Below are 9,961 nucleotides of genomic sequence, written 5' to 3' on the forward strand. Positions count from 1 at the left end.
TCCAACATGTTCGTGAGAGGCATCTCATCTTTCCTTCCTAAATTCCCAGTTCTTTGACATTTATCACACCGAATAATAAACGAACGAACGTCTTTAAACAATGTAGGCCAAAAGAATCCACACTCTAATATCCTAGCTACTGTTTTACTTACGCCGTTATGACCTCCATAAGAGCTTGAATGGCATTCTAACATTATAGAGTCATACTCAAACTCACTAACGCATCTCCTAAGCATACCATCGCCACATGTTTTGAACAAGAACGGATCTTCCCAAAAATATTTTTTAACTTCCGAAAAGAATTTCTTCTTTTGCTGGGAACTCAATCCATCTGGAACAATGTGAGAGGCAAGGTAGTTAGCTATATCCGCATACCATGGTGTTAAGACACTTTTTACTTGCATGAGTTATTCATTAGGGAAATCATCTCGTATGCCGACGGTTTCACCGATGGGACCGTTTTCATCTTCAAGTCTTGATAGATGATCGGCGACAAGGTTTTCGACTCCCTTTTTATCTTTAATTTCTATGTCAAATTCTTGCAATAACAAGACCCATCTAATAAGACGCGGTTTTGCATCTTTCTTAGCAAACAAATACCTTAAAGCTGCGTGATCGGTATAAATGATGACTTTAGATCCTAACAGGTACGATCTACACTTATCACATGCAAAAACTACCGCTAGAATTTCTTTTTTGGTTGTTGTGTAATTTAACTGTGCACCAGACAAGGTGTGACTCGCATAATATATAACATGAAGTTTCTTATCCTTCCTTTGTCCTAATACACACCCTACGGCTAAGTCGCTTGCATCGCACATAATTTCGAAAGGTAAATCCCAATCGGGTGTAGCAATTATGGGTGCACTGACTAAAGCAGTTTTTAGTGTATTAAAGGCTTGTAAACAATCCTCATTAAAATCAAAGGTTGAATCCTTCATAAGTAAATTAGTAAGTGGTCTGGATATTACAAAAAAGTTCTTTATAAACCTTCTATAAAAATCTGCATGTCCTAAAGATGACCTTACTCCCTTAACAGTGGTTGGTGGGGGTAATTTCTCTATAACTGAAGTTTTTGCTCTATCCACTTCTAATCATTTTTCAGATATTTTATGTCCTAAAACTATTCCTTCGTCTACCATGAAAAGACATTTTTCCCAATTTAATACTAAGTTAGTTTCTTCACATCTAGACAACACTTTATCTAAGTTTTGTAAACATGCATCGAAAGAATCTCCATAAACTGAAAAATCATCCATAAAAACTTCCATGATATCTTCAATGAAATCGTTAAATATTGCAGTCATACAACGTTGAAACGTTGCGGGTGCATTACATAGACCAAAGATCATTCTCCTATAAGCAAAGGTTCCATAAGGACATGTGAAGGTTGTTTTATCTTGGTCATCCGGGTAAATGTAAATTTAAAAGAATCCGGAATAACCATCTAAGAAACAATAAAACGCATGACCGGCTATCCTTTCGATCATTTGATCAATGAAAGGTAGAGGAAAATGATCTTTCCTGTTTGTCTTGTTTAGGTTCCTATAGTCTATACAAACCCTCCAACCTGTGGTGGTTCGCGTTTCACCTTCGTCATTTCTTACTACAGTTATGCCTCCCTTTTTAGGTACACAATGGATTGGACTAACCCATTCACTATCTGAGATTGGATATATGATTCCATTGTCTAAAAGTTTAGTAATCTCATTTTTTACTACTTCCTTCATATTCGGATTTAGGCGTCTTTACCTATCCGCTTTAGGTGGCTTACCTTCTTCTAAGTGAATTCTGTGCATTACAATACTAGGATTAATTCCTTTTAAGTCTGAAATTTGCCATCCCATATTACCTATCCTATTTCTAACAATCTCTTTCAACTTTTCTTCTTGTTCTTTCGTCAATTTGTTAGAGATAATTATAGGAAGAGTATCGCCTTCGCCTAGGAAAGCGTACCTTAAATGGCTTGGCAACTCTTTAAGTTCTAACTTAGGAGGTTCTACAATTGAAGGCGAAACTGGTCTATCTTCTCGAATCAAAAGCTCTGGAGCCTTATCTTCCAATTCTTCTCCTATAATGGGTTCTATTATTTTTTCTCTTTGAATAACATCATTGACACACTCTTCGACCAAATCAAGTTTCATACATACTAACTCTTCCATAGGGTATTTCATTGCTTTGTTCATATTAAACTCAATCTTGTCTTCACCTATTCTCAAAACTACTTTTCCTTCCGATACATCGACTAATGCACGTCCCGTATTCATAAATGGTCTACCAAAAATTAGTGGACAATTAACGTCATATGCAAAGTCTAATATAACGAAGTCGGTAGGAAAAATGAATTTATCGACCTTTACTAAAACGTCCTCAATTATACCATATGGTTTCTTAGTGGTTTGATCCGCTAGTTGCAAAACCATATTGGTACGCTTGATATCTTCTTCTAAACCTAACTTTTTGAAAATAGACAACTGCATCAAGTTAATGCTCGCTCTTAAGTCACAAAGACAACTTGGGAATTCGATGTCTCCCAATTTACATGGGATGGTGAAACATCTAGGATCTTTGAGCTTAGTCGACAAATGACTTGATACTATTGAACTACAATCTTCTGTTAATGAAATTCCTTCCCAACTAATTTTCTTAGAAATTAAATCCTTTAAAAATTTACCATAGTTAGGAATTTGCGTTATCGCATCCATAAACGTCAAATTTATATGCAAATTTTTAAGTTTGTCTAAAAATGTTAAAAATTGTTTGTCATAATCCTTATTTTGGACTCTATGTGGAAAAGGTGGTTTTGGTACAAATGTTTTTGCATTAGCATCTATGGGTGAACTCTTTGAATTTATATTCACTTATGAGGATTTCGTCGTCAAATCACTTCCCTGCAAAATGTTAGTAGAATCTTCGGGCATTTCTGGGCCTAAATAATGTTTCCTCGAACAAAGAGTGATAACCTTTACATGCTCTTTAGGATTCTCTTTCGCATGGTTGGGAAGACTTCCCTCTTTTCGGGACGGAATTGATTTAGTAATTTGTCCTATTTGAACCTCCAAATTATGGATGCTAGACGAATGGTTTTTAATTAATTGATTGAATTTATTCTCAATTCATTTAAAACCATCATCGTGGCTGTTTACCATCGATAGCATCTATGAATTTGTCGATTTTAGAAGATAATGTGTCAATCGTGTTTCTTGACTGATTTTGATAATTATTAGATCGACTTTGATTGGCACCAGCATTATTATTCTCTTTCCAACTAAAATTAGGATTATTCCTCCATCCAGGATTATAAGTATTAGAATAAGGGTTATTAGTTTGATTTTGTCCTTGGATAGAGTTTACCTGTTCAACCTCATCCATGCCATCGTAATCCAAGTCCGTTTGGATTGGGTTACCATTAGTGTCACACGGTGTCATAAACTTGTCAATTTTGTGCGATAACGCAGAAAATTGGGCTTGTAACATCGCGATTGGACCGAGATTAAATATACCTTTAATTGGTGATGTAGTTGAGGATGATGGTTTCGCCATTGGTGTGTGTCCACATTCGGCAGGCCACACACTGCTGTTGATCGCCATTTCCTCTAAAAGTTCTTTCGCTTGGGCAGATGTCTTCTTCATAAATAACCCTCCCGACATAGCATCTAATGAACCTCTGGTTGTGGTATTTATTCCGTTATAGAATGTCTGCATCAAAAGTTCATCGGGCAAGTGGTGATGTGGGCATAAATGTTGAAGTTCCTTGAAACGTTCTCATGCTTCATACAGGGTTTCATTGTCATGTTTTGTGAAAGATGTTAATTCTTTTATAACTTTTGTGGTTTTTGCTAAAGGGAAAAATTTGGATAAAAATGCTTGGGCTAATTGGTCCCAAGTTCCGAATGTTGCGGCTGGCATAGAAGTTAACCAAACTTTGGTCCTATCTTTCAAAGTGAAAGGAAATATGCGAAGTTTGACTGCTTTGGCACGCACGTCATTCATCTTGAAAGTGTCACAAATTTCTAAGAAATTTGCCAAATGGGTATTTGGGTTTTCGTTAGGTAGTCCATAAAATGTCACATTATTTTGCAACATATTAAGCAAAGCTGGCTTAATTTCAAATTGGTGTGCATTTATCTGGGGTCTAACTATACTGTTCGTTACACCGGCTACTCCTGGTCTAGCGTAATCCATAAGTGTGGGTGGAATTGCCATGGTTTCTAGCTGTGATTTTTGTTTCTCTTTGTTTTTCTTTTTGTTTCTTTTTACTGTTCTTTCAATTTCCGGATCGAGTAATTCCGGTTGAATGACTGAACTTCGAGTACTGCGCATGAACTTGAAATTATGTGTACGAACTGAAAGTACCTTCAAAAAAAATTGTAAGTAAATTTAAATAAATAAATATAAAAAATAATATAAGTATGTATAAACCTAGATTCAAAATAAAACACGAAAAATATAAATTTTTGTAGAAAATTTTGACGTTCCCCGGCAACGGCGCCAAAAACTTGTTGATCAATTTCTGCAAGTGCATGGTATACGCTTGTAGTAATAAAAAGATATCGATCCCACAGGGAACGCTTTTCACGAAAACTTATTTTAATACAGTTTAAATTACGTCTTTAGGTTTATATTATAGAAAATCGTTTAATTGAATTGAATTGAATTGGTCAGAATCAGATGAGAAATATATGTTGAATTTTTAATACAATTCTGTCTTGAGATTTGATTACGAGACAGATACTTTTGTGTTTAAAGTAAGAAAAATATAAAACTTATTCGCATTAAGCAAAGAAAACAACTTTAACTTTGGTAAGATTATGAACATTTAATAAATCATAAATTTGTTCAATTAACAGGCCTTGAACCGTAGAAATCTCTCTGGATCGGAGCAGATTTCTACCTTAATCAAATTGGTATTTATATCCGATAAGCTGGCTCAACGATCATATCTTCCATAAAAACTAATTCTTTCAAGTGTTCAACTAAGTTTCCTTGTAATTATATGAAATTTAATACGTTTTAATGAAAACACCAGAACCTTACTTCGAAGGTAACATCAAAGTAACAACATAAATATTTATTGAATAAAGTAAACGTTTTATTATAGAATTGTGAATCTTCACAAGTTAATAGAGAAGAATAAACATGGATAGCATTTTAACTAATTTGAGTTCCGGGTTGTCAATCCTTTCCTCAAACTTCGTAGGTTTGTCAGACCCTGGGGTGCTTCAGCCGTTAGTTCTTCTCGCTGAATATTCGGAATAGAGATTGTCTGATCTACTACCAGAATGTGAACTTATGTTCGAACAATTCTTAATCTAAACTTAATCGCTACTGTGTTTGAACTAATCTAAGAACAATCTTGTGTACAACAAGTTTGCTTTACAGAATTGAAAACTAATCTCTGACTCACTTCTGAATCAGAATCTCAACATTATATCTACTCTCTCTAAAACTTAATTAACCAACTCTTTGAACTCTGAAATAAACTCTTTATTTATAGATGTTGAAGAGTCATGTTTGAAGGGTCGTGTCCGCTATGAAGAGACGTTTCTATCCACCCGAACAGACGCGTTTCTTGAATTTTTTGACATGTGAAATCAGTGCTTCAAAGGCTACTGGTCATACCGAGATTCTGGAATCTCAGTCGCGACCTGTGGAGTAATTTTTTCCTCAGAATGACTTCGTCCTCTGTGCCTCATTTTAGCGTGTCGCGATCGAGATATGGGAATCTCGATCGCGACATGGGTTGTATTTCCCGGTTCTGACTCGTTCCGGTCTCCTCGTATTGGTGCGCTAATTTTCTCGTAGTTTTGGCTCGTAACTTAGGGTTTTTACTTCGTTTTTGCTCCGTTTTAGCTCCTATTTGGATTTAACCAAATAATTAAGTACCTTGCTGTTGAAACACCTTTCCACATGATTTTGATTTGACAAAATTATTTATGTGAATGATAAAAATATTCCAACACATTAAATTTAAATGCTTTGATTTATTCACACTAATGTGTTTGTTCAATGTTGAGTTATTTGATTTATAAGACATTAAGATAAATGGCCCAAAGGCCCAAAAGAGGAAGTCAAGCCCAAGTCAACAGATCAAAGCCTCACAGCCCAAGAAGACTCAAAACGCCGTCGTACTGAGTAAGGCGTCAGCCCAGCAACAAGAAGGATCGAGAAGCCTTCGACCAAATAGCTTCAAGACGAAGTTGCTGAGTTGAGCGACAAGGTAGTCAGGTCAGCGGCAGAACATAATGAACTTGGAGACAAAGTATTTCTACTTAGGGTAAAGCTCAGAAGGCGCAGGAAGCTGTCTGGAAGACTTTGCCATAAATGTGGGAACATTCTGTTTCATCTGACGAAAAGCTACTAAGCACTGGCAAAGACAGAAGATACAAGAATATGATTGCCCGAAGATGCTGAGCATGTACTGAGTGAAAGCGACAAGAAGCCGTTTGACTCCAACGGTTATTTCGAAATTCGAAATCACCGGTGCTTGAAGTGTCACTATAAATAGGCGTCTCAAATGCTTCATTCAACGCAGATCTTCAATCAAGTCGAAACGCTGACCAAATTCATACTTAAAGTTCTGTGAGAAAAGCAAAGCAAATCTTACACCAATTCCAATCATTGTGTAAAAGTCTAGAGTGATTTTATTCATCTAAGGTGTCTTAGCAATTGTTGTTTAGGACAAACACTTATCATTTCTAGAAGAATAGAAAGGAGAAGCTGAGTACTCGATTATAGTACTCAGCGGTAGTTATAGGAGTGAGTAGAGGAATAGAGGAAGGTACTCTTGTATACCCAGCTTCTGTTGTAAAAGGTTTCATGTTCTACCTTTAAAGAGCTCAGTAGAGGATTCAAAAAGCTCGGAACGAGTTCCGGGGACTGGACGTAGGCGGAGAGGCCGAACCAGGATATGTCTGCTGAGTAACATATTTCTAACCTTTAAACTCCTTTATATATTGCTTGCTATAAAACTGACTAAGTAACGAACTCACGCTGAGTTGAGTGCACTAAGAAGCTGAGTTCAGGAATAGACTTAAGTGCTATCTTCTGACTCAAGGAAAGAAGCAGACTTAGTCACCAGTTAACTAAGCTTGTGTTTTAAAACTACTTAACGCCGTTGTGTAAACCTTTTCTCAAAGAAAAGAAGTCAGCCTTAACGGACAAAATTTTAAATAGTTCCTATCCCCCCCCCCCCTTGGAACTAACCTTGTCACGTTATACGGGACCAACAAGTGGTATCAGAGCTTAAAAGCTCACTGAGCAAGATATAACTATCTTGAGCTGATCCCCACAATGGCTGAGAACAGCACTCGTTTCCTCCCAGGAAATCAGACAACTCAGATTGTTCCTGAGGGACTGTCCATTACTCGACCTCCTCTGTTCTTCGGGTCTAACTACACCTTTTGGAAGAACAGAATGAAAAACTTCATTCAGGCAACAAATATGAGTGCATGGCTTTCTATAATCCAAGGCCCGTTTGTTCCTATTGAAATTGTTGACGACCAAACGGTTGTTAAAGATGAGACTAAGTGGACAAAAGATGACCTCAAGAAGCTACAAAACCATGCTTCAGCTATAAACATGCTTCAATGTGCGTTAGATGCTGCAGAGTACAACAAAATTTCAGGTTGTGAGTCAGCACAGGAAATCTGGAAGAAACTGGAGGTCACCTACAAAGGAACCAACAAAGTTAAGGAGTCCAAGGTGAACCAGCACATGAGGTTGTACGAGCTATTTGAAATGAATGATGATGAAGGAATCTCTGAAATGAACTCAAGAGGATACTTAGGCAAGAAGATACTTAGGAGTCTTCCCAAAAGACTTGGCAAGATCTTTACTGAGGAAGAGCAAGTCATAAAGATACTTAGGAGTCTTCCCAAAAACTGGCAAGCCAAGAAAACTGCTGTTGAGGAAGCTCAAGACTTGACCACCTACTAATAAGATGAACTCATTGGATCTCTGCTGACCCATGAGACAACAAAAAGGGTAAGATAGTAGGGTCAGGAACTGTTGGTGGTAATCCTACTATTGAGTCAGTCTCCCTAGTCAGTGGACTTAAATATAACTTACTCAGCGTAGCTCAGCTATGTGATAACGGGAGAAAAGTTATATTTGATGACACTAGATGTAAAATACTTGAGGGAAAAACAAATGAATTGATTTTAACTGCCCCTCGTATTGACAATGTCTTTATGCTGAATTTGAAAAAGAAATTTTCAAAAAATGTATGCTTAGTGTCAACGGAAGAAAATTCCTGGCTATGACACAAGAGACTTGGTCATGTAAGCATGGACCTCCTGGCCAAATTAGCAAGAAAGTAATTAGTTGAGGGACTGCCAGAACTTAAGTTTGAAAAGGATCAATTATGCAATGCTTGTCAGGCTGGAAAACAAACTAAAACATCTTTTCATAGTAAAAACATTGTCTCAACCAAGCGTCCACTCGAGTGGTAGAAGATTTTCCTTGGTCATTGTAGATGACTTTTCTCGGTACACTTGGATCATCTTGCTGAGTAGCAAGGATGAAACCTTTGAGACATTTTCAACATTAGTAAGAAAACTTGAAAATGATAAAGACCTAAAGTTAGCTCACATCCGAAGTGATAATGGTGGAGAATTAAAAAACCAACAGTTTGTTGAATTCTGTGAAGCTAGCGGCATTGACCATAATTTTTATGCTCCTAGAACGCCTCAACAGAATGGGGTGGTTGAGAGGAAAAACAGAACCTTGGTTGAAATAGCCAGGACAATGCTGAGTGAGCATAGGCTTCCAAAGTACTTTTGGGGAGAAGCTGTCAACACAGCTTGCTACATACTTAATAGGGCTCTAGTCAGACCCATATTAAAGAAGACTCCCTACGAACTTTGGAAAGGACGAAAACCCAACATTGGATACTTTCGTGCCTTCAGCTGTAAATGTTTTATTCTAAATACTAAAGACAGCCTTGCTAAGTTTGATTCAAAAGCTGATGAAGCTATCTTTTTAGGCTACTCAACAAACAGCAAAGCATATAGAGTTTTCAATAAACGAACTCAGGTCTTAGAAGAGTCAGTACATGTTGAGTTCGATGAAACTAACCCTGCAGGAAAAGACAAGCAGCTGACTGAGGATGATCCATACTCAGCACCTGCTGACCAAGAAACAGCCGCTGAGTCACTACCTCAAGGGCTGACCAAAGGTAAAAGCGAAACTCAAATTGATTTCACTGACCAATCTATACATGCAGAGATTGTTGAAACACAACCAGCTCAAGACATCACTCTACCAAAAGAGATCAGAATACCAAGAGGACACTCAGAGAGTGCCATTCTTGATGCTGCTGAAAACACCCTGATGACAAGAAATCAACTCAGGAGATACCTCAGCAACGTAGCATTCATCTCAGTTCAGGAACCAAAGAACTTCTCTGAAGCTGAGCACGATGAGTTCTGGATGAGTGCAATGCAAGAAGAACTTGATCAGTTCAGAAGAAATGAAGTATGTGACTTAGTGCCAAATCCAAGAAGCCAGAAGACCATAGGAACAAGATGGGTCTTCCACAACAAGCTAGATGAACAAGGGAACGTGGTCAGGAACAAAGCAAGACTTGTAGCTCAGGGCTATAGTCAGCAAAAAGGTATTGACTACGGTGAGACCTTCGCCCTAGTGGCAAGGCTAGAGGCTATAAGAATTTTATGTGCATATGCAAGTTATATGAACTTTAAATTATTTCAAATGGATGTTAAGAGTGCATTCCTTCATGGAGTTATAAACGAGGAAGTCTATGTTAATCAGCCTCCAAGGTTTGAGGATCCCAAGTTCCCAAACCACGTTTATAAACTCAAAAAGGCTATGTATGGTCTCAAGCAAGCACCACTTGCTTGGTATGAGAGGCTGACCAGTTTCCTGCTGAATAGAAATTATGTCAGAGGTAAAGCTGATACAACCTTATCCATTAAGAGGAAGGGTAAAGATACCCTAT

The 9,961-nt window shown here is 37.5% G+C and overlaps 1 non-coding gene across 1 annotated transcript; it reads left to right on the plus strand.

Annotated features, from left to right (window-relative positions):
* Positions 1-3,721: 3,721 nt before the first annotated feature.
* Positions 3,722-3,827, plus strand: LOC136215852 (small nucleolar RNA R71). Its single transcript, XR_010682855.1, has one exon. It is a non-coding gene; the product is annotated as a small nucleolar RNA R71 (small nucleolar RNA).
* Positions 3,828-9,961: the final 6,134 nt, after the last annotated feature.

This window comes from Euphorbia lathyris, chromosome 1 (genome assembly GCF_963576675.1).
Source record: "Euphorbia lathyris chromosome 1, ddEupLath1.1, whole genome shotgun sequence".
NCBI lineage: Eukaryota > Viridiplantae > Streptophyta > Magnoliopsida > Malpighiales > Euphorbiaceae > Euphorbia > Euphorbia lathyris.